Source organism: Saimiri boliviensis, chromosome 8 (genome assembly GCF_048565385.1).
Source record: "Saimiri boliviensis isolate mSaiBol1 chromosome 8, mSaiBol1.pri, whole genome shotgun sequence".
In the NCBI taxonomy this organism is placed as follows: Eukaryota; Metazoa; Chordata; class Mammalia; order Primates; family Cebidae; genus Saimiri; species Saimiri boliviensis.
This window is the reverse complement of record NC_133456.1, coordinates 85,582,957-85,607,750: the sequence shown is the minus strand read 5'-3', so window position 1 is coordinate 85,607,750 and position 24,794 is coordinate 85,582,957. Positions and strand designations below refer to the sequence as shown.

Below are 24,794 nucleotides of genomic sequence, written 5' to 3'. Positions count from 1 at the left end.
GTTTGCTTATTGCCCATCTCCCTTAGGAGAATGTCAGCTCCCTGAAGGCAGGAATCATGTCTACTTTGTTCACTGCTGTATTCCCAGTGTTTGGCTCCATAACTGTTGGTTGAATGAATAAATTATGGGCCACCAAGAAAACTGGCCAGCTGGAAGAGGTATCATAGATAATCTGGTACCTCATGGAATGTTTTGCTTTCCAGCTGGTTGTTATAAGGATGTATTTACACAGATGTGGCAGGCATCGCAGTAGGGCTGTACAGTTTCAACAGCTTGAGCTCAAGAGAAAAAGTGCTTTGTTAGTAGGTAACAAACAGATGCTCTGGAAGCACAGTGTGCCAGGTCCTTCCCTTCAAAAGTCACCATGAGATCAAACACAGAACTACAAAGGAGAAAAATACATTGAACGTGCAGTCTTGTGGCTCGAGTTTTAGTCTTTTCTCCCGTTTCGTAGTTGGGTGAGCTTGGGCAAGTGGCCTCCCCTCCCTGTGCCTTAGTTTTGTTGTCTGTGGAATGGGGAGAATGGTGATACCACCTGGTCTATGTCCCAGAGTGGCTGTGAGGGTCCTATGAGAGGCAGGATGGGAGCAGGCCCACAGGACTTGAAATTTGGTTGATTTCCTTGCTAACATCTACCAGGGGAGGGAGTCCTAGGATATCTGGGAAAGAAACAAAGAGTCAGTACCAAATAGACCTCTAGGAATCGTGACCAATTTTCAGCCTCCAAGGAAAGCTGGCCAGAGAAGAGATTTTGCTGTAAGAGAATAAGAGAAAAATGCTGAAACCAAGTTGTTGTACATTGTGGGGCTGTTTTCTCAATCAATTGTCCCTTCAACTCCAGGATCGTAGGCACAGTCCTGGATTCTACCCTGTGGCGAGTGAGAAGCATTGGAGACACGGAAGTGGAGCATCACCTGGACAGAGACAGCAGGGATCTGGTGGGATCAGAGGCCAGAGGTGAAGGCAGGAAGCACTCTAAGCCACTATTGTCAGGAGAGCTTGGATTTTAGCCTGAGGACATCAGGAAGCTACTGGAGGGTTGTAGTCAGATCTGCGAGCAGATCTGTGTTTTTAAAGGAGCCCTCTGGCTGCTGCCCTGGGGTGGGTGGTCAGGGGCAGGTATAGGAGTGGGATCAGCCAGGAGGCTGATGCAGTGGTCCAGGCAAGACATGGCGGTGACCTGGACTTGGTGATGCTCACAGGAAGTAGATAGAAGACAGTGACAGTCAAGACATGAGCAGGAAAAAAAAGGGAGAGTCAAGGATGGCTTCAAGTTTTGGATTTAGGCAAGGACAGAAAGTAGGACAATTGCAGAGATATTTGAGGATATCTTTGCCACATTCTTACCCCACACTGAGCTCCAACAATCCAACTGCCAGCCCCTCAGAGTGGTTTTGACCCACACTGATCTCAGAAGGTCATCTGACAAGGACAGGAGGACCTTTAAGCCAGGGTCAAGGTTCACAGAGGTGAAGCTTTGCTTCTGCTAAACTCAACAACCATCACGATCCAGATCCAACTTGCTCATCCCAGTTCTTCTCTCCACCACTGATTTTATAAATCAAAATCACTTTGCAGTTGATGCTATGAAAAATTATTTTTTATATTCAGCTTTTAATGTCCAGAAGCCCATTTCAACTATCAAATTGTTTATCTCTAATTCACTGCTTCTCACCTCATGAGAGTTTCTTAGTCAAATTAATATTTGCAGGCTGAACTATTTTGCTATGGCCTCGAGCAGCCAGTCTGTGGTGGATGAGCTCAGCTGGGATGGTTGTACTGTTGCTTCTGGGTCTTGCTGGGAAGGTAAGGTGGTAACCAAGGGCACTGCCCACTTAGGTGTCTGCATCGCACCTCTCCAGAGATTTCTTAAAGACGGAGACATGACTTTTTCTTCCACACTTAACTCCCTCCCCTGATCCCACTACAGCTCCAAGCTTGATGCTCTGCAAAATAAATAGTCACAGTTGCCAGGAATAAGCTGTCCCTGTTATAGCCTGAATTCTGTTCCCCAAATTCATATGACAAAATCCTAACCCCCATCACTTAAGAATGGAACTATATTTGGATATAAGGTTTTAAAAGATGTCATTAAACTAAATTGAGGTTGTTAGGGTGGGCCCTTATCCAATCTGACTGGTGTCTTTATAAGAAAAAATTTGAGCACAGAGACATATTTGGGAGGTGAGGACACAGGGAAAAGTCAGCTGTCTAGGAACCAAAGAGAGAGGACTCAGAGGAAACCCGCCTTTCCAACACCTTGGTCTTGAACTTCCATCCTCTAGAACTGTGAGAAATCAATCTCTGTGGTTTAAGCCATAACTGGGGGGTTTGTGGTACATTGATATGGCAGCTGTAGCTGATGAATATAGCACCAAAGCTAGCTCTCTCAGAACGGCAGCTCCAGGACAGAAAGAAGACTATGTGACATTGGCTTTGAATAAAAGAAATTTTTTTGAGAAAAAAGAACACTTTAGAATGAAAAGTGCCAACGTAACCTTTTTTTTTTTTTTTTTTTTTTTTTTTTTTTTTTTTTTTTTTTTTTTGAGACAGAGTTTCCCTCTTGTTGCCCAGACTGGAGTGCAGTGGTGTGATCTCAGCTCACCACAACCTCCACCTCCTGGGATGAAGCGATTCTCCTGCCTCCGCCACCCGAGTAGCTGGGATTACAGGCATGCACCACCATGCCCAGCTAATTTTCTATTTTTACTACAGACAGGGTTTCTTCATGTTGGTCAGGCTGGTCTTGAACTCCCAACCTCAGGTGATCCGCCTGCCTTGGCCTCCCAAAGTGCTTGGATTACAGGTGGGAGCCACCATGCCTGGCCTAACCGTTTTTCTTATACAGCTGACTAGCAAAAGCACACACATACACGCATTGGTGGGGGCAGAGGATTTTTTTTCTTAACTCTAACTCCTCTTTGTGATTATATAAACAGTGAACATTCCACTGGGGGAAATTTAGAAAGTACAGAAAAGCACAAAGAAAAAAAACAAGTCACCTGTTATCCTCCCACACTTCTGTATCTGTTTCTTCTCTCTATTTTCTCTTTCTCTCTCCCCCCACTCCTTTCTCTCTTGATTCTGTTTTTGTCTACCTATTCGAAAAGGTACAGTTTGGATTAATTTTGACAAATCGCCTTTTCACTTAATACTGAAGTACGAACATTTTCTCCTCCATTATTAAAGATTCATCTCAAACAGTTTCAACAGACTCCCAGAATCTTCCTTCTGTGGTCTGTATCACCACAACTGACTCCCAGCCCCCTGCGGCTCGGCATCTGTGTTGTTTCGTACTGTTAACTAACATAAACACTGCTGTGATACACGTCCTTGTAGATCAATCTTTGTACACATTTTGGGTTATTCCTCAGTGCAAATGTCCTAGAAGTGAAATTACCAGTTTCTTATATTTTGAAGAGGAAACTTTTAAAAAGCCTTTAAAACTTTCTAGTAGATTATGCTGCTTTCAGGGATGTAACAATTTCTCATCATACATATTAAAAGATTCCCAGGGTTTCTGTTATAATTTTAGACATCTTCCAAAAATAAAAAGAAACAAACAAAACAAAACCTAAGTTATCTGCCTATAGTCAATGCAAGAAGCGAAAGGCATCCCTGGCTAACATGAAGCTGCCCTTCAGGTGGGAGACTGTTACTTAGGAAGGGAAGGAAAGGAGGTGGCCTGGCTGTTTTTTCAGCATTATGTGGAATGGATACCCATTTTACAGATGAAGAAATAGAGGCACAAAGAGGTAGAGTCACCCACATGCCCAAGGCCACACATAGCTTGAGAAGGAAGCAGTCAGGATTGAAATTCAATTTTTCCTGGCTCCAAAGACCAAGGCCTTAGCTGTTATTCCTGAGGGTCTCTGGGTGCTGGTCTTTACAAAGGGACAAGCTGCTGAGCAGGGCAGCTGCTGGACAGCTCCCGGATCCAGCCCTGGTGTCCTGTTCTGCCTTCCCATCTTGCCAGCAAAATGAGGTATTGGGTGTGCAGGACCAGGAAGATGCAAGGCTGGTGTGTGCCCCAAGGGAGCACAAGCTGGAGTGGCCCACCTGGCCGTTTGCTCATCTGGGTCACAAACCCTGATCGCTGTGTTGACCCCACTAGAGCAGCCACAGCTGTGTGACAGGCCAGACAAGGATGCACTGGTGAGCCTGTGTCTAAGAAAACATGTACACAGATAAAAGCAGGAAGGAGAGCACAAATACCCACACATGCTGTGACAAGGAATGGAATCATGAATACAGTGTTTTGTCCGTTGTCCAGTCTTTTACAGATGTAATGTTGTTTCTGCAGGGATATGGTGGGAAAATGAGGTATCTGAAGGCAGATGGACTGGGTTCCAGTCCCGCCTCTTAATGGTCAAGTGACTTTGGGCAAGTCACTTCACTTCTCTGAGCCTTAGTCTCCTCACCTACAGAATGGGGATAATCACTGCATCTTGTTTTCAGGATGAAGCAATGTACGAGACGATCCTTAGCATTGCACCTGGCACACGGTAGGGCACGGCATATCCAGTTCCCATGCAAATTAGCACCTCTCTGAGCCCCAGGCATGAACAAAGAGACAGGACCCTGCCTTGGGAGGAGCTGAGTGCAGAGGGGAAGAGACAAGCTACCGAGGTGATGAGAGGTAGAACAGAAATGACAGCTCAAGACCACATTATTTTCAGAAAATGATCATGCTTTGGGTCTTTAGCTCATGACGGCAGCAAAATTGGAGGAGGAGGCATGCCTCGCCTCTGCCAGCTCTTTAGTCTCTCCCCAGCATCACCTTTTGCTTTTCCATCAAAAGGTACCCACACCCCAGTTCCCAGAGCCCTGTTCTCTTCTGGGGCCAATCTGATCAGATCACATCCACACATGCATGCCCATGCGTTCCTAGATCACCCCAGAGAGCACTTGGGAAAAAACCATGAAAGAAACATGTGCTTATCACATAAAACTTAGTAAACACAGGAAACCAAAATCGCTCATAATCTCTAAACTTAAAAGTAACCGCGGCTAACCAATAGGTGATATTTTGATGGAAGCTTTCAAGGCTCTTTTCCCACCCTCTTTCAAGGAGCAACAGGCACGGTGGTGATTTGGGCACTGTGACAGGTCCGAGGGGAGGGATTGGGTGGGGCAGGCTCTCTTTTGTCAGACCTTGGGAGCAGTGGTTACTCCAGCCTACGAAGGAAGCCAGTTCCACACCCACCCACCCCAAAGGCTGTCAGGGAAGTGGCACCCCAGAGGCACCGGCAGGGAATCTGCTGGCCCATTCCAGAGAACTCAGAGAACTCCCAGGCAGTCCCCCAGGTAAAGGGGCTGTGTCTCCTAACACTTGTTTGTAAACAGATGGTTCAGAGCCTCAAGCTCGTTTTCCCAGAGACATCATGGTGGCAAGCGTTTCAGACTAGCCCACAGTGGCCCCATCAACCCAAGACAGGGGCCAAACATGGTGCTCAATGCAAACGGCTACTGAACTCCAAGGCTCCCAGGTCCCACCCAGGCTCTCCCTTCTCAAGGTTTCAAGTCAAAAACACCCCTCAGTGGGCTGACCTCAGGGAGATAACTGAAAAACCATCTGATGGTGTTAAAACATACTGCATTGTGAGTGACTGACATGACAGCCACAGAGCCCACACAGGAATATTGCTCTTTATCTCCAAAGGACATTTAGTAAGCCAAGCGCACTTCTCCTTTGGTGGAATATCACATCAAGGTAAAGTGGCGATGCATAGGCTCTGTGAGGACTGGGGAGGCGGTCACCCGCTGGAAACAAGCCCGAACTGCAGCTCTCAGACCTGCTTCTGCCTTTACTCTTCTACTAATAGAAGGAGTTTGGGAAAGCCACTGCCAAGGGCTTCAGTGTTGGGAAGTGGGCTAGGGAGGCTGGGCATTGGGCAATGGGAGTGGATGACGGCGCAGAGAGGCAGTTTGCAAACTGGGCGTTTCTAAATCAAGGGTGCCAGAAGCTCTGGCTGCACACAGACGTGAGTGGGCTTCTATGGGTGCCCCCAGGTGAACCAGGGCTCATGGCTCTCACACTCACCGTCTCCTTGGGGCTCACAGTCCACGCTCTAAGTGCAGGGAACCCTAAGAGAAAACAAGATCAGAAAAGCACGTCAAGGGGGCTTGCATTTTCCGAGTCACAAACTGGGGGCCAGGGATTCAGATCTGGCTGAAACAGTTTAAAATGTACTGTTCGAGCCAATCCCAGTATAGAAACTGAAGGATTTCATGCAAAAGTCAGGCTTGCTGGCCCCACTGGGGAGGGCCACATCTGCAAGCCAGGTGCCAGCAGGATAGGCTCCCCTCTGCTCTGGTGTCTGATGCTGTGACCTGCAAAGCTCAGTTTTGCCTCCTTCCTGGAGACAAATCTCCCAGGTTTGGCTGGGCATGCTCCCATCTCCCCTCCCTTTGCTGGAACCAGACATATAAACTGGGAACCCTGGAGGAAGATGGCCAGGCTTATCCCTTAGAGAAATCAAGGGAGAGAAGGTAACGTCAGGCTCTGGACAAAGTTTGGGGTTGCGGCCCTTTCTGATATCCCTGGCCTGTGGCTCTGGGGACTGAATCAGTCAGGGTCCCGGGGCATCCCTGTCATTTAAGGCGGGTTTAAGGAAGGAACTCTACAAAAGTGTGGCAGGAATAGGGAAACCTGGAAGGACGGTGCAGCTCCAGGGACAAGCAAAGGCAGGGGGGTTCCTGTCCTGCACTCCTAGTCCTGAAGGAGATGGGAGGAGGGGTGGCTTCCAGAGAGGGCTGTGTGGAGCAGACGCTTGATGGGAGCTGTCATCTGTGATCAAAGCATACAGCCAGCCCAAGGGACCCTGACCCTGAGGGAGGGAGCTGGGAGGCTACATACTCTAACCTCACTTCCCATCACTCTGTACCTCACCAGAGCTCCTCATTGGCCAAACCTAACAGGAAGCCAGGAGGAGAGGAAGCCCAGTGGTGCAGCCTGTACCAGCCACCTCTTGGGACACACAGCAAGCAGGAGACCAGTGCTGAGCAGATCCTGAGGGCCAATGGCAGGCGTCCAGCACAGCAGCCCTGCCTCCGAGTCCTACTCACTCACAGGGGCTGCACTCTCAGGCCCCAAGCCAGGGCTAACCAGGTCCTACAAAGTGTCTGAAGGCTCCATTCTACCTCACTGACTATGAGTTGGCACCGGGCACTTGGTGCCAAGCCTGCCTGAGTCCCGCTGTGCTGCTGAGCTGGTCTGAGCCTGAGCTTTTGCTCTGTCCTCTGGCACCCCACGCCTGCTAACGCTCACCTTAGCACCTGTAGCTCACTGGGCCCTGACCCTCCTTCCTCCTCCCTCCAGCCTGTTCTATTCTATTGCACGCCCTTCAAATCCCTCCCACTATCGAGCCAGCCTGTCCCCTTCCCAGAAAAGCAGCCCAGCCCAGAGTTCACAGAGATCCAGGAGCAGAACCGCAAGGAACCCAGAGCCACGAGGCCAACACAGAACCGTCACGGGGCCAGCTCGGGAGCCCCAGAGCTCTCGGACTCAAATCTCTTCTGGGAAAAACGAGCCAGACAAGAGGCAGCCAAATTCAGGGTTTCTTGGTACCTGGAGCTAGAAGTGATTGTCAGCTTCAGCACCTGCTTTGTACAGATGGGGAAACGGAGGTCAGGAGAAGGGTGGAGCTTGCTGCAGCCACACAGCCAGAGAGCGGCAGTGCCAGTATTTTGTTTGCTTCCCAAGCCGTCCCTTCCTTCTGGCCTGGGACCCACAAGGCCGTGGCCACGTCAGGAGACTGGAGTTAGCCTCCCTTTGACGATAGCAATCTTGCTAATAAGGCCAAGCTGGAGGAGTTTCTTTGAGCAGGCCCAAAGCTAACATCTAAAACCACAGAGCATTTTCTCTCCTCACCTCAACTCCATGAGGCAGGCACTGTTACTGCTCCCATATTACAGATGAGGAAGTTGAGTCCCAGAGAAGCTACATGGCATGCACAGCACAGAAGCAACCACGCCAACGATGAGAACAGTCAGCATCGCTGAGCAGCCTGCGCTCCCGGCCTGCCCTATGCAGAGGCCGCGCACACAGCGCCTCATTAAGCTTCATCTGGAGCAGCACGAGCTGCGTGGCCATTGAGACGCCCCTGACTGTTTTGCTCTGTGCATTTGTCTCCCGACCCTCTCTGGGCCTCTCCCTGATGTCTCAGTCCATATGAGGCAGAAAGCTAAGAACTGGCCACCTGTCACACCCAGAGCCTTCCAACCGAGCTCAAGGGGCCTCCCCAGGCTCCCCTGGGCCCACCTGCTCCCCACCCAAGGCCCTGAACTCCTTTAGACTGTAGTGCCATCCCCGGGCTGTGGGCAGCCAGGCCTGTCTTTATCAGCGGTGCCCCTTTCTTTTTCAACGGGGATTGTTGGGATGAAAGATTGATGAGTGATCTTTCCTCACTAGTGAATTTTTAATTACGGAAGAAAGAAGACCCCAGCCCCTGGCCCAAACCAGGACTGTGGGGAGGGTGGTTCTTGGATGTCACCACTGTTAAAATTTCATCTGCATTGACAGCAGTCATGAACCCTGCATCCAGGTTTTTCTATCCACAAATAAAGGTGAAGGTCTGTGATAGAGAGTAATTGGTGAAATTGGAAAAATCCCCTGACTTCTAACATAGATAGTTCTGGAATGATATGAGAGTAACTGAGCTTAGGATCCCAGAAAGCCAGGGCCAAGTCCAAGCATAGCAGGCCATGGGTACGGGAGGCTGAAGCCCTCCCAGCTGTCAGAATCTATGATTCTCGCCCTTCTAAATTGCAGGTGACCGCACCTCTCACCCTGGATCCTCTTACAGTCAACCAGCTGAGAAGGGGCTGAGCTCAGAGCATGGTTCCAGGCCTGGGGGCCTTGCAGAGATGAGGCTTTAATCAGGATCAGGGCCCAGGTGAGCCACTGCCCCAGAAGAGCAGGGTGCCCATGGGATTATCCATGACTCAGGTGGGCCTAATTTCACAAGCCCGCCAGCAAAGGGAAGCCATCACCTGGGCTTGAATCCCGGCTCCACCATTTCCTGGCCCACGGTTTTAAGCAAGTCACTTCAGCCTCCTGAGCCTCAGTTTCTCCTCCATAAAATGAGGGTACAAACACCTCCTGCAGAGGGCTGTGGTGAAGGTAAGAGGAGAGGATGCATGGAAAACACTGAGCACTCTGCCTGGTCTTGGTCAGTTCTTTTTTCCTTTTTGAGGAAGTTCTTTCTTTTTTTGATCATAGCTCACCGTAACCTCAAATTCCTGGCCTCAAGCAATCCTCCTGCCTCAGCCTCCTTAGCAGCTGGGACTACAGGGACATGCCACCACATCTGGCTAATTTTTAAAAAATGCTTTTTCGTGGAAATGAGATCTCGCTATGTTGGTCTTGAACCCCTGACTCAATCAATTCTACTGCCTTGGCCTCCTGAAATGCTGGAATTACAGGCCTGAGCCACCATGCCTGCCTAGTGAGTTCCTGATAAACAACCAAACAAGGAAGAATAAACCACCCATTCCACTTTCAAATGGGTTATAAACTAGCGGGGGTCTCACACAGCCCAAAAACAAAACTCAAAATGGAAGGAGAGAAATCGGGGGTGGAGGCGAGGGATCATTTTAACTTGGGGGTGGCAATTGGGGAGGGTTCACTGAAGATGAAAATACACCTCCAAGAATCCTTTGAAAGTTCAGGAACTAATCTTGGGTGGAAAGCCTGCCTGCATCCTGAAGTTCTCTCTAGGACACTGGGTGGGAATGACGTTCTGGTGTGTACCTGGTTTTCCTTTATACCACTGTTTAGTCAATAAAGTCATGAGTCATTGGCTCCAGGAGCCTCAGGATTTTCACAAATTCTGCCTCCTCCAGGAAGCCTCTCAGGATTGCTTCAGCCCACAGGAACCGTATTCTTCTCATGTGCCAGTAGCACCCAAGGCCCAAACAACATTCCCTAACCAGCATGCTTCCAAGGGAGAAGCCCTGGGTTCTAATTCCAACTCCATCCTCTCCTCCCGGTGAGATGTTGGGCAAATGCCAGCCCGTCTTGGGGCCTGAGTTTCCTTGTCTGTGGAAAAGGGGTTGGACTAGCTTAGAGTCCCTCAGCGTGAGCTCTGGGGAGCACTAGTCTTTCAAGAGGCTCCTTAAACCAGGTACCATGTTAGAAAATGGGAACTGTTGTATGCTGTGGCTCCCATCCCCCTTGTAGCTTTCACAAGGCAATGACTAAGGCTCTTATAAGTCCTGCAACATAGAAACCAGCTTAGTTTGGTTTGACCCAGCATTTCCCATATTAACTTGACCTTGAAATCTTTTTTGGGATAAACTACCATTCCTTAGAATGTACTTTGGGGAATGGAGGCCTCAAAGATCTCTCAGGTACCTTCCAGCTCAGTCATTCAGAGACTTAATAAATCTAAGGTGTGGAATTTCACCCCCTGGGTAAATTTTCCAAAATGTCTTTGCTTTATTTCTGGCCAAGATATGAGCTCCACCGGCCCCCCGCAACCGCCCCACCCCACCCCACCTCGCCACCGCCTCCTCCAGCTCTCAGGGCAGGTGCTGTGTCTGGGTCCTGGGTCTCCATCACAACAATCCCTGTATTGCATTCGTGGGTGAATCCCTGTGGCCATACACTCTTAAAGGAGGGACTGTGTCTGAATGCTGGTGTGTCCCAGGGGTTGACAGTCTCAGTGCCTGAAACGTCAGTGTGTGCTCAATCAATATTTTTGAATACAGGGGTGAGGTTTTAAGTATTTAACAAGTAGCATGACCTTGTCCTGTGCCAAGGGGGTCACTAGCTATAAATAACTAACAGTTAAACCTCAAACCTGGTGGAATGAATGAATGCATGAATGAATGACTTCTAAGACCTGCGTAAGAAATTATAACTATTAACTAAAGAGGAAAAGCACTTTCTAAGGCAAAGCCCAATGCTGTGTTTTTAAAATATTTCCCATTTTCTGGACTTTTCTGGCTTGACTGTTCAGATGTGGGGGTGGTGCAAAGATCACCTGACCCCCACCATGGCACCAGGCTGGAGCCAAGGCCAGATGAGAAAGTGGGCTTCTTTGTGTCCTTAACAGCTGGCAGCAGCTTTGGTATTTCAAATGTCCTTCTGAAATCTGAATCCAAAATGAAATCGTTTTTCAAGTAAATAATACCACTGATGTCAGTGTTGCTGCAGGAGGTTTAGCAGGCTCCAGAAACTCAGAGTGGGGGGATGTGCAGGTCGCCCTCGGCGGGGCGGGGACAACCCAACCCAAACATGGGTATTCTGGCTCCACAAGGTCTCCGGCTCCATGAGGCCACCTGCCTGGCAGGGGAATGAAGAGTCCGTGGGAACTTAAGGCATTGGCCTAGCTAAGAGACACATTTTTTTTTTTTTCCTGATTATACTTGATAGCACCCCAGGGACATTAAAAAATGTCACACCTTAGGATCCTACGCTGTCATGTGCTTGGGGCCTGGGTCAAGGGTGAGAGAGTGAGGTGTGGTGGAGCCAGGGGGAGGAGTCTTGGAGCTGCAGGGGAGATGAGAAAGGGTCAGGGCCCTCTCCGAGTTCCCGGATGGGATGGCTTCGGATTCCCATATTGGTTTCCTCCTCCACCAGGATTTGACGTAGATACTCCCCGGTTTGAGTTACAGAATCCGATCACGGCTTCCTGACCCTTGGCTTCTTGGGAGGTTTGTGGAGGAGGGATGGGGGTTGAGTTTTCAGGGGGGGCCAGGCCCACGGTGTGTTCAGAAGGCTTGGAGGAGAGTGGCCAGGATGGAGCCAGGGTTACCCCTCTGTGGTGGGAGTGGTGCCCCCACACTCAGGGACCCTTCTGCAGGGACCCCCTTCCATCGCCACCCAGGGATGTGAGCCACACTCCAGGAAACCTCGCCAAGGTGGAAGTCTGAGTTTAGTGCTCATATCGTATGTTTAACACCTCCCCGACTCTTGCTAAATTCTCTCTTAAACAAGGAGGGCAGACCTCCACTGGTAGGATGCAGTATCCACCCAGGATTTAATAGCATCAGCAGTCTGCCTTCTTTTTCTAAAGATTTTTTTAATTGTTACTTGCTATTTATGACAGCTGTTACCATTTTTTCCCATTTATGGCAGCACTAAAGTTTCACTCTAAGTTTATTTTGGTTAAAAAAAGTGAGCTCATTTGAATAAAGATATTCAGTTCTTTTTAGTACAGGTGTTCTGATCTCCAGGTGTGGAGGGAGGGAAAGAAACAACTAGAGTTTGGGAAACTCTCATTTAGTCCAAACTACCCACAGCAGAGATGGGTACACTGAGTCCCAGAGGAGACAGGCCCTGCACAAGCACACACATCTCATTATAAAGGACTCGGCCAGGATGAAGGACTCAGGGATGGGACTCCAGCCTTTTCCTACTTTGTCATCTCTTCTTTGTGAATACCTCTCTTGGTGCGATCCTCACAAAGGAGGGGAAATGTGGGCTTATAGATCTGCTGCTGCTAGGGTCCTGGGGGCTCTGCAGGGGCTGGAGCTGAACCTTTTCGTCTCTTTACCTCACAGAGCTGCTTGCAGAATTGGTGCTTAGTGAGACCCTGGTGAAAGGATGGATGGATGAACGGATGGCTAGAAAGAAAAGTGGATATATGGAGATACAGACGGAGAGAGAAGGGGACGAATGGACAGACGGATGGATGGATGGATAGACTGGTGGATGAATTGTGGTTGGTGGGGCTGATAAATGAATAGATGGAGACACAGATGGGGAGAGAAAAGGATGAGTGAATGAATGGATGGATGGAGGCATCAACGAATAATCTGGCTGATGACTTAGGGTCCTCCCTGCCCCATTACCTACCCAAGGTTATTTTCATTCCTTTAGGGAACTAGCAGAAAGTTCTGTATGAGGAAAAGAACTAATGGTGATATTTTAGTTACCTTGATAGACTGGCAGCAAAAAAAAAAAAAAAAAAGAAAGAAAAAACAAAACAAAACAAAACCAAAACCAACAAAAAAAAAAAACACAACAAAACCCTTCTCATTTGCCAGTGAGACACTGAGGCAAACGTAAATGACACTGCCCAGGAGTTCAGGGCCCAGGCTTCTGATTTTGCTTTTGAAACTCACTCCTCAGGCGGGGATGAGTTGCCTCTCTTCTCTGGGCCTCCATTGCCCCATGTGTAAAACATGAGTGGGTGAGTCAACTAAGTCCCACCCTCCCAGCCTCCTGTGGCTCCTCCAAGGCCTGCCAGACACCAAAGCCTCCCCATGTCCCCCAGCGTGACGGCAGGTTCTGAATCTTCAGGCTGGCTGGGCTTTTCTAAGAGGCAGGTGCTTCCTTGCAAGGAGATGTGCTGGAGCCAGCCAGGCAAGCAAGTGGTCCCTGAGGGCAGCATCGGCATGGGCGCCACCTCCCTCTGCCCTTGAGACCAGCTTATGTTAAGGAGATAATATTGGAAAGGCTGATGACATGATGTCAAGTCCTCAGTACCCTAAAGGATGCCACCCTTCGTATATAAAACTAACATGGAGGCCTGGACAAACGAAGGTGGGAGGGCAGGGCAGGGGGAGAGAGGCTCCTGGGTTAGCGGGTCCTGCGTTCAGATCCTGCTCCTGCTACCTCTTAGCTGTGTGACCCTAGGCCACGTCTCTCAACCACTCTGAGCCTCATCATCCGCCAAAATGTGAGTAAAATGACCTCTCCCCCTCACTGGATCCTTGTGCAAGGTTGGGTTTAATAGATGCTAACTTTCTTAGTTCCCACTGTCCTTCCAGAATGTGAATTGCAAGGGAAGAGCCTGGATCTTCTTTGTCAGGAATTTCCCCACTTACTAAATGTTTGCTGAGCACCTCCCATGTGCCAGGCTCTCCCCTCTGCTCTGAGAATGTGGCGGTGAGCTAAGGCAGCCTCAGTGTCTGTCCTCATGGCGTTCACAGTCTGATGGCCGTTTACCAAATGGTCACTCAAATAAGTGTGAAATGTCACCTGAGATAGGTTCTGTAAAGACGGTGGGATGGAGGAGGGGCTACATCATGGGGCCCACTTTGTGTGATGACCCTGGGGCAGGGTCATCGGGGAGGTGACTCAAGCTGAGACCTGAAGCTATGCAGGTGGGGAGCAGGTGCAGGTGTTGGGGGCAGGGGAGACGCTTGGCAATGCAAAGACCCTGTGTGGGAGGGGCGTGGCATGTGCCAGGACCTGCGGGGAAGCCAGTGTGGCTGGAGCAGGGGGCAAGGGCCAGTGTGGCCTCAGATGAAGCAGGAGACATGGCAGAGACCTGACCTCCTGGGGTCTCAGGAGCCATGGGCAGGGCTTTGGGCTTTCTCCTGAGAAAAAGGAGCTATGAACAGATGCAAAGAGGAAGGGTGAGAAGTCTGGCCACTGCGGGTGGATGCAGGCCTCCCAGAGGGAGGCTGAGAGCAGTGAGGTGGCCATGCCACTATCCAGGCAAGAGACAATGGGGGTCAGACTGGGTGGTAGCCACAGTGAACAGCAGCCAGGAGCAGCCCTCCTCCAAGCTCTGGCCAGTGACTAACGTGCAGGAAGAGGTGCCTGTGGAGTCCTCTAGGACTTCCTCTGCCTCCTCTCAGGGTGCTTTCCTGAGGCCCTGAAGCCCAACCACAGCCCTATAGCCCGAGACAGGTCTCAGCACAGGACAGCTTCCCTGCAGTAGGGTGTCCATGCAATAGTGAAAGTGATGGCGTTCACAATTTCGACCCACGGACTTCACTGTTTACGATCTTACACAGGCTTTATCATAGTCGCTCTTCACAGCAACTGCCACGATGGGAGAACCCGAAACCAACCTCTTTCCTGTGTCCCTTTGGAAGTAAAAAGGCAGTCACCATGGTGGGGACTGTGGTTATCCAGCTGATGCTTGTTATTTGTGGCAGTTCTGCTCTATAAAGTCACCATGGGCGCTGAATTGGCAAATACCAAACCTTCGCTCCTAGGAAATACAGGGTCAGGTTCCTGGGAACCTCTGGTCCCAACGTTTTCACCAACTGATCAATATATAACCTTATTTTAAGTATTTTTCTTTTTTGCTTAAAGACACCTTATTTAATACCTATCATTGGCTCATTAACTTGGGCTCCTGGCCAACAGCACCATAACTCACACCCGGATGAAGCTGCTTAACACACACGTTTTCTCCGTAGGGCACAGCCTGGCCTTCTTGGCTAAGGAATACCAAACAGCATGGCAGCACCATGCTTTGGGGCCATTTTAAATAGCAAAACCACTGACAGAAATCACACAGAGGAGGAAGTACACAGTACCACACAGACTGCAGACAGTACCCCTGCTCGTGGGATGAGTTCAGAGCAGGAAGGCAGAGCGTCTGTCACCTGGCTTCACCTCTGCTGGGAACATGTGGCGGGCAACTCCCATTTCCCACCACTCTGCACACGCCTACAAATCACTGCAAAAGCACTGCGGGTAGTGATCTGGGTACGTACATTATCTGGGCATATACGTTTTAAGGAGGAGGCAAACTTGCACATATGGACTCCACGAAGAAGGAGGATGGGTTGATCATTCATTTGTTGATGTGGCACACCTCCCCCCACCAGGGCCTGCCATGTGCCATGTGCCTCTCGGGTGCCTGGGAGACACACAGGCATCATCTCAGCCGATCCTCACCCGCCCTGTGAGTAGGGGCTGTTGTTTTTCAGAGGGAGGCATAGAGGTTTGGTTGCAGGTGGAGGGTCCCAGAGCTGGGAAGTGGCCCAGCAGGGATGAAACCCAGAGACGCTTCCTCCAGAGTCCAGCTCCACCGCCCAAGCTTCACCTGCATGCCCTCATTCTAAAAGCTGTTTTCACACCAAATCTCTTCAAACCCTCTTTATTTCCCACTTCCTGCCAACTAAGCAGTTCGGCTCACAAACTATATTAATCCCTGGCATAAATTCATTTAAACAAAATATTGCCAAGCAACGCAAAAGCAGAAATCCTCTTACAACCCACATGGGTATCGATGCTGTGTGTGCGGAAGGCCTGAGCCTCTTAGTGTCTGATTGTAAACACACCCAAATCTGTGACAGAGGCCGGGCAGGGCCAGCGGAGAAGCCACTAGGACAAAGCCCTCATCCTCGGGGACAGACTGACCTCTTGCTGCCCACCCATGGCTGGCAGTACGGGGCATGGCTCTTCGCCTGCCGGTTTGGCTGAGTCTCCCCCCGTCCTCACAGACAGCAGCAGGCAACACTTAAACGCTGGCCACCTCTGAGTGGTAACACAGCTTTATTTTTAAATTTTTTTATTTTTAACTTTAAGCTCAGGGGCACGTGTGCCGGTTTGTTATATAGGTAGACTTGTGTCATGGAAGTTTGTTGTACAGATTATTTCATCACTTAAGTATTAAGCCTAGTACCCATTAATTATTTTTCCTGATCCTCTCCCTCTTCCCACCCTCCACTTTCCAAGAGGTCCCAGTGTCTGCCTGTCTGTTCCCCTCTACGGGTCCATGTGTTCTCATCTTTTAGAAGTGAGAACATGCACACACGGTATTTGGTTTTCTATTCCTGCATTTATTTGCTGAGGATAACAGCCTCCAGCTCTATCCATGTCCCTGCAAAGGACATGATCTTGTTCTTTTTTATAGCTGCATAGTATTCCATGGTGCGTATGTGCCACATTTTCTTTATCCAGTCTACCACTGATGGGCATGTAGGTTGACTCCATGTCTTTGCTATTGGGTAACACAGCTTTATGATCGGGCATATTGAATTTTCCAGAGCCCCAGTTTCCTCATCTGTAAAATGGCTCAGGAGAAGTTCCTGTTATTAATACTCTGCATTTATATTGCACTTAAAATTTTATAAAGCACTTTCACATCCAGTGGTTGCTCCACGTTCCTCCAAACTGAGAGGTAGGTAGTGCTATTAGTCGTATCTGGCACTGAGGAAAGCAAGGCTAAGTTTGGGGCCGGGGGAAAAATGCCGGCGGGAGGCTGGGCTGTGATTTGAACCCATGCCTTTTGTTTCCCAATGGCACAGTCTTTCAACTACTTCCTCAGGCAGAAAAAGAATGATTTCTTCTGGTGGATCAATTCCAAATTGGAAAATGTGTTTCAGAATAGAAAGGAGTAGTTACGAGCACAGACCCCGAGCCACGCAGCTTGGTCTGCAGCTGAGCTGCGTGTCCTGGAGCAAGTTACTTACTCTATGTGTCTCAGTTTCTTCATCTGTAAATCTGTAAAGTAGCTAAAGTAGCAGCTTCCTGGGAAGGTGGTCATAAGGGTGAAGTGAGTCGGTATTTGTAAAGTGTTTACCACAGGACCTGGCACTTGGTAAATGCTACATAATTACCTAGGCATAAATCAGGAGAAAAAAACATTTGCAGAATTTGTTGTTGCCCGTTTTAAAATTTCCTAATGTGGCTGGACTACATGTTGATTTGTTGTAGTTAACATTACTATTAATAGCCCAGTGATAGGTCCATCTTTCCTTTAGGATAAACATTATTAAGCCATCTTACAGATGAGGAATCCTGATGCTCAGAGAGGTGACATGACTTGCCCAAGGTCACACAGTTGGCAAGTGGCAAAGCCAGGCCTCCAGTTGAGCTCATCCAGCCTGTGCTATTCATCAAGCTGCCACCCCTCTAATCAGTGGCAATCAAGCTCCTTGAGGTCCAGGCTTTGGGAAGGGAGGTCTTTGCAAGGGGGCTGCTGTGGACATGGTGGGCCAGACCATATAAAGTGGCCCTCACACCCACCCCGAGGCTGGCCCTCCACAGGTCCTGGCAGCCTGGAAGAGAGGCTTGGGTTCCATACAATGGGCTCTGCCTCCCTTAGAAAGGAGGTCTGGGTCTCCTACATGCTAAGAAAGAAGGAGCAGAAATGTTTCCATATCAAATACAGCATCAGAATTAAAATCAGAGTGGTATTTGAAAAGTGCCAGAAGATTTAACGTGGCTTGCTGCTAAATTCCCAGTTTTGTTTCTTATAAAAGAGGTTTCAGGAAGGCTATCTCTTACCCAAAGTGAGTTGCTTCCAAAGATGAAATATTGTTCATAATATAATTATGAAATATTTCATAATGAAATATTTTTCATTAATTTTTAATGAAAAATTAATATGAAGCAGGTCCCATGAGGTCCTCAGCCTGGACTGGGAGCCTCAGGTTCTAGGCCTGGCTTGACTGCGATCGCCATGTGACCTTAGAAAAAATTTTCCCTTCTCTGTGCCTGTGGAGCAGTGAGGCAGGAGCCATGGGCTGAATCCAGCCTGCAGATGGTTTTTTGTTGTGGGCTTGGAGAGAGTTTTAAATACCAGGAAAATGACATATAAAAGTGCAGATTTATGAACTTTCTTAAAAAACGGAAATACCAGGTTCCTGGATCTCACACTCCCCACAAGATTAACAACGGTCTGGCGCCGTGTGTGACTACTCCCACAGAGAGGCCGCAGTCCCCACCACTCCCAACTGCTCATCTCCCTGTTTTCACGCAGCATGGCCTCAGCATGGCCATGGGGACATTTAAGTTCGCCACCCCCGGGGCAGGTCAGTATCCCCTAAAGGGGCCTTTATGTGTTACATTTACTGTTTTTGGGAGTGTCCCTATACTGTATCTGTCTTTGTTCTAAGGCTCAGTGAAGTTAGGGACCTTATCATACTCAGTCTTGTTACTGCAGGGCCTGGCACATAGTAGGTGCTTCATAAATTTCTGATGAAACACTGAGACGAAGTTAATGACTGTGGCAAGCTGGAGTAAGCACTGGATGAGGAGTTGGCAGGGCCTGGCATTGAGCTCTGACCTTGCCACGAAGGGACACTGGGCATGGTGGGTCCTTTCCCCTGCCCTGGGTTTTTCTGTTAGCATCTAAAGAGGGTGAGCCAGCTCTACCAGGCCCTCTGCAGGTGGCTCTGGGGACACGGTTGTGCGCAGGGTCGGCCACTGAGCAAGTCCTGGCTCTGTCCCCACAATGTTACCAGGCCTTTTTGCGGTGGCAGCCCAGGAATAGTGAGGCCCAGTAGACCTGCTGCTCATCCCTGCTCCCCTGGTGACTGTCCTGCTCTCCTCCTCTCACCGTGACAGGCTGGAGGGCACAGCAGTGCCATAACGGCATCTGAGAACACTCAACTTGAGGGGGCCACGTCTTGTGTGACTTCTGATGAGGCCCTCAGAGAGCCTGCCTGAGCCAGGGCTCCCTCTGAATGAAGCTGATAAAAAGCAAGGAGATGCAGGGGCTGACTGGGAGCAGGGCCCTGAGCCATATGGGCCTGGGAGTGGCATCCTTGCTCTTCTACCTCCCAGCTGTGTGACCTTGGATGAGTCACTTAACCTCTCTGAGTTTCTCTCCCTTCATCAAGAAAATGGGAATTCTAATGGCTGCCTTATAGAATCACTGTGGGAGTTAAATAAGTTAACACGTATGAGTGCTTCCATAAATGCTATTTCTCCCATCCCACCCCCACTTCCCAAAGGTTTCCTCATCAGAGTTGCCATCCACTGAGCAGTGACAGCAGATGGGATGACCTCCATCCTGGATTTGCCGCCCATTCCCAGAAACAATCTGTTTCTCTTAAAAGTCTCACTACTAGAGACCTATTAATAATGTTTCATTTTTTTTGAAGTTAACAAGCCTTCATTTGCTGATCAACATGGACCAAAGAAGAGCATCTATTAGTCACTGACACTTTAGCATGAATTTCTTCAACTGAAATGCCTTCCTTCCTGATGGTAATACACGTGGATAGAGATTTTAATGAAGGAAGGGCATGATATTGAAGCACTAGGCCCTTCACAAGGACCACCAGTATGCAAGAAAAACTGGAAACCTGCTAGAGGAGGTAGACTAACTTAACCTTTAATATTCCAGCACTTTCTGAAACAATAGCTCTGAGCAACAAAGCTTAGGCAAACCCGTATCTTTGGGCACGAGATCCTCAGTCCAGGTTCCAGTCTACGGTTGAGGCAGGGCAGCTTCTATTGGTTGTCCCCCAAACAGTTATTCTCCTCCCTCTTCTCCATGCTACCAAGACATAACGGAGGCGAGAAATGATACTAATTTCTTCTGATACTTTCCCAGATTCCTTCCCAGCTAAGAGTGGCCATCTGACCCATTTTAGCCAATAAGACTTCCTCTTGAAGGATCCCAGGTAAGAATTTCCGCCCCTCCCACCAATCAAGAGAGGGAGACACACAATGAGAACCCGTCTTCCTTGCCACTTTTCTGCCTAACCTTGGATGCTTCGCTGTGAGGAGGTGAGGCTTGAATCCATGGCAGCCATTTTGCAACCATGAGGCTGACACAATGAGATGACCCTTGGGTTCCTTTCCGAATCTACCCAGGAACCTCCCACTACCAGGTACTTATTACTTTATTACTTTCAATCGCATGTTCTGTTATTTACAGGCAAAATGCTTCTAAGTGATGCACAAGGCGTCTAAGACTACGTGACTTGTTTACAGCCACCTCACTGTCAGTTGGTGGCAGCTGCATGGTGAGACCCTGGTTTCCATGGTTCCAAAATCTGCCAAAGCACCATATCCCAAGATGACCGCACTGGGGCCGTGTCCAACTCAGCCTGGGAGACATCCCCAGGGGTAGCCCAAACAACATGTCCACTAGGAAGACACAGCTTCCACGGCCTCTCACAGATGCGCCAAGCCCGTCCCTAACCCCAGCCAACTGGACAACCTTCCTGATTCCAAAAAGAGCCCCAGGATCTTCTCTCTGTGGCCTTGAGGAAACACATTTTTTGGGGTCACTGTGACATAAAGAAAATATAAATCACATCTTTGGGAACCTCCAGTCATAGACTTTGAGGGCTGAGATAGCCCAGCCCAAGTCATTTGAGTCAGCGCCCTGCCTCCAGCAGGGTGGCCTGTCCTCTCCACAGAAGAGTGTCTGAATGCCTTCTGAACCTTGACCTCATGACAGGTCACCATAAAGGGCCTTTACTCCCTTAAAGGAGCTCCCCTGTGAGTATCCTGGCATCCAGAACTCCACCATTAAGATGCGTGCCCTCTGCCAAAATACAAGTCTCCACGCTTCCTAAGAATGAGCTTCAGGGAACTTTCTTGAGAGGCAGGTTTGGTAGGGAAGCCCTGTTATGTGGAACCAGGGCTTTTGTTCAGAGGATCAGAGGTTTGGGCACAAGAGCATATGGGATTGATTGGTTCTACATGATAGAAGACAGGGCATTCCAACCCTTGCAGGACCCCAAGATAAATGTCCCCAGGAATCGGGCAGGTAAGAGGAATGAGTGATCACTGGCCTCTGGGTAGGAGGCAAGAGGGAGCAGAGAGTACTGTGAGGGTACTGTGAGGACATGGAGAATGTCACTGCTCAGCTCAAGGTCACCCGAGCTTCCAATTTTCAAGAGAAGTTGGAAATCCAGGTACTTTATAGCATCTCTCAATCTGGGGATGTTGGCAACCAATTCCAGTTTAAAACTCATACAATTTAACATAGTCACAGGATCTGCCTGAAGCCCCCCAGTGTGAAGCCTCTGGTTGAGAGTTCCAGTGGTTAGGAGTGTTACACCCCAAGTAATCAGAAAACAGCTAGACAAGCCTCCTGCATTTCCCTTTCCTCCTCCAGTGACAGCCTGAGGACACTAGGCAAGATGACTCTGGCTGATAGGTGCCTACAGTGGTGAAGTTTCTCCATCCTCCTTATGTGCCAGAGACTCTGAAGCCCTTCCTGTTCCCCTTGCCCTCTCCAGTGTCCTGAGCACTCAGGATGGCAGGGGCAGAAAAAAATCAGAAGCAGCTGTCTACAGTGGTCTGCCACAATTTGGCCTTGGTGGAAAATTCCACCAGCACCTCCCAGGTAGCATTTTGCAAACAACAAGGACACAGTATCTGCAGGCCTACTTCCGTACGGCCCTGTGCCTGCCTGACCAGGACTGTGCCCTCTTGGTCATTCTCAATCCCTGCCAGCTTTGCACTGACCAGGCAAGGCTGGAGTCCGCAAATGATCCCCTGGTGGGTATTTCACAGAGCACTCCTTGGCCTTAGCTCAGAGAGATTGCTGCTGGCAAGGAAGGCTGCGGTAGTGGCTGCTAGTGTCACTCTCAGGCCTTCCTGCTGAGCCACTCAGGGATGTGGGCAGGGCAGAGGGCCGCCTGGAGCTACCCAAATGAATAACCAGGGCTCCAAATTCTGCACAAATGCTCAGAGACACAAACTTTGCCATTTAGCAGCCTGGTGACCTCCTACACCTAAACTTCTAAGAGATGGATTAAAGTCTCTGCCTGCTGACCCCAGGGGGTTAAGATGTGGATAAGACTGGCATGTGATGTGCTGTTCCAATGTAAAGACCAATCTCTTCCTGCAACCCATGAGCATTCTCCCGGCATCGACTCCCCTGCTTTTGCCAACACAGTGACATGCCGCTTCACTCACCCAAGCACTCCTGCCTCAGGATGCTAGGAACCTGCAGACAGAAATGCAAGGTGACAGCAGGGTAGGCTAGGTCATTTCCCAGGAGATACACAGCCTCTCCTCTTAGGGCTGGTCTTGAAAGGCTGGCTTCATACTCAAACCTCCTTCCTGGGCAGCAGGAGGCTAGGAGAATGGGCTCACTCAGGCCAAGGGGGCTAGATGTCTAAGACCCCAGGGAGATTAGGAAGAACTTTTAGAAAGAGGAATTGTTCTGAAGGTCAAACTGTTCCATTGTTTCCCTGATTTAAACTGCTCAGGGAACCTCTGTTTCCAGCCAAGGTGGAGCAACAGAGACCAGATTTGCCCTCTCACCTGCAAAAAATGAAAACTGAGCAAAATATGCAAAACAACAGTTTGTTTGCATGATGGTGGACATCAGCCAACAATGGTCAGTGATAACTGAGAGATGAATAACAAAAGAGGTAAAGCCAGTGACTGCCCCAAATCACTGCCTTGAGAGGGTTTCAAGGGCATGGTTCAGGAAGGGGGCACCCAGGAGGAGCCTGGTGGACTCTGATTTGAGGAAATGGAGTTAAGAGTCCAAGAAAGAGTATCAGAGAGGAGAAAGCTGCAGAAAGCTGCAGAGAGAACCCTGGAGATCTGCAGAGGGTCGTTCTTGAGTATTTGGCTAAGTGTTCATCAGTGCCTGTGTGTGAGAAACCTACCGAAGGCCAGGGAAAGAACCATTGGAAAGAATTAGTGGGAGCAAGGCCTGGAATTCAGACAGGGTTGGAAATGGTGCCTGTTGCCACTAGCCAGACTGGGACACCTCAAGATTCATGGGACATTGAGTTGAGTATTCAGAAGGGTCTTGCTTCAGCAGTGGGGAACAATTAACGCTAGACTTAGCACTGCTCTGTCTCTATCTAACAAATATTAAAAACAAGACCCGATAGGATCAAACTGTCTCCAAGTAGCTTAACTATGTTTCAGATGTAGCTCAAGAATATCAATAAGATTACAAAAATATCTAGCACCCAACAAGGTAAAATTCACAGTGGCTGGTATCCAATCAAAAATTACCAGGTATATAAATAATAAGGAAATTACAATCAAAGTGAAAAGATAAATGAATCAATCAAAATTGACTCAGAACTGAATCAGATGTTAGAATTAGCAGACTAGGGCAATTTAACAGTTATTATAACTATATTCCATGTGTTCAAAAAGTAAAGACATGGAAGAGATAACAAAACTACAAATCAACCTTCTAGAGGTAAAAACTACAATGTGTGAAAGGAAAAAGACATTGGATAGGCTCAATAGCAGATTAGACATTGCAGAAGGAAAGATTAGTGAACTTGAAGATGGCAATAGAAACTACCGAAAATGAAACACAGAGAGAAGAGAAAATAAGAAACTGAAAAGAGTATCAGTGAGCTGAGGGGTAGCTTTAAGTGACCAACCATATATGCAAATGGAGTCCTCAGAGGAGAAGAGAAAGGAGAGGCAGTGCAGAAACAAACATTTGAGAAATAATGGCTGAAAAATTTCCAGATTTGATAAGAACCATAAACACACAGACCCAAGAAGCTCAAAGAATCCCAAGCACAAGAAACATGAAGAAAACAACACCAAGTCACATTAAAATGAAATTGTGGAAAACAAATAAGAAAGAGAAAATCTTAGAAGCAGCCAGAAAATGAATGCATTATAACAGAAGAATGAAGATAATGATGACAGATTTTTTCACTGGAAGCAATGCGAGTGAGAAGACAGTGGGGCAACACCTTCAAATGAAAAGGAAAAAGGAGAAGCACACTGTATACATAACAGTGAAAACAGCTCTCAAAACTAAGGTAAAATAAAGACATTTTTAGACATAAAAAGCTGAAAGAGTTCATCACCAGCAGAACTGTACTTTAAGAAATGTTAAAGCAAGTCTTTCAGACAAAAGGAAAATAACAGATGGAACTACAGCTCCTCACAAGAAAGAAAGAGTATTTAGCAACTACGTAGGCAAATATATAGGATTTAAGAAACATCTAAAATGTTAAAAAAGATAGCAATGCCTACACAGAAATAACAACAAAGAAGTGTGGTGTTTAAAATACACACAAAAATCAAATGTCTGACAATAATAGCACAAAGGTTGAGGAGAAAATATCAAAGTATACTAAGGTAAGGCATACTGTGAAAAGGTATAATATCACTTGAAAATAGAGTGTGACAAGTTAAAGATGTATATTATACATGCTAAAAACACTGTTAAAATACCAAAAAAGCATTGGAGATAATAAGCTAACAAAGGAAATAAAATAACATAAAGATATGCAATTAATCCCAAAGACAACAGGAAATAGGGAAAAAGAGTCCACAAAAACACATGAGACAAACAGCAAGATGATAGATTTAAAGCTAACCACATCTATGATCTCAATAAATGTAAGTAGTCTAAACTTCCCACTTAAAAGGCAGAGATTGTCAGACTGGATTAAAAAGCAAA

At 48.3% G+C, this 24,794-nt stretch overlaps 1 protein-coding gene across 9 annotated transcripts in view; it reads right to left on the bottom strand.

The window, feature by feature from the left end:
• The window catches only part of ATP2B2 (ATPase plasma membrane Ca2+ transporting 2), a 401,304-nt gene that overhangs the window by 308,797 nt on the left and 67,713 nt on the right, over positions 1 to 24,794 (bottom strand). For 8 of the 9 annotated variants that reach the window (XM_039478690.2, XM_039478683.2, XM_039478686.2 and 5 more), the window contains exon 2: positions 6,044 to 6,087. The exons of the other annotated variant lie outside the window; for it this stretch is intronic. The gene's annotated coding sequence lies outside the window, so the exon portion shown is untranslated. The remainder of the gene's footprint in view (positions 1 to 6,043; positions 6,088 to 24,794) is intronic. 9 annotated transcript variants of the gene reach the window in all.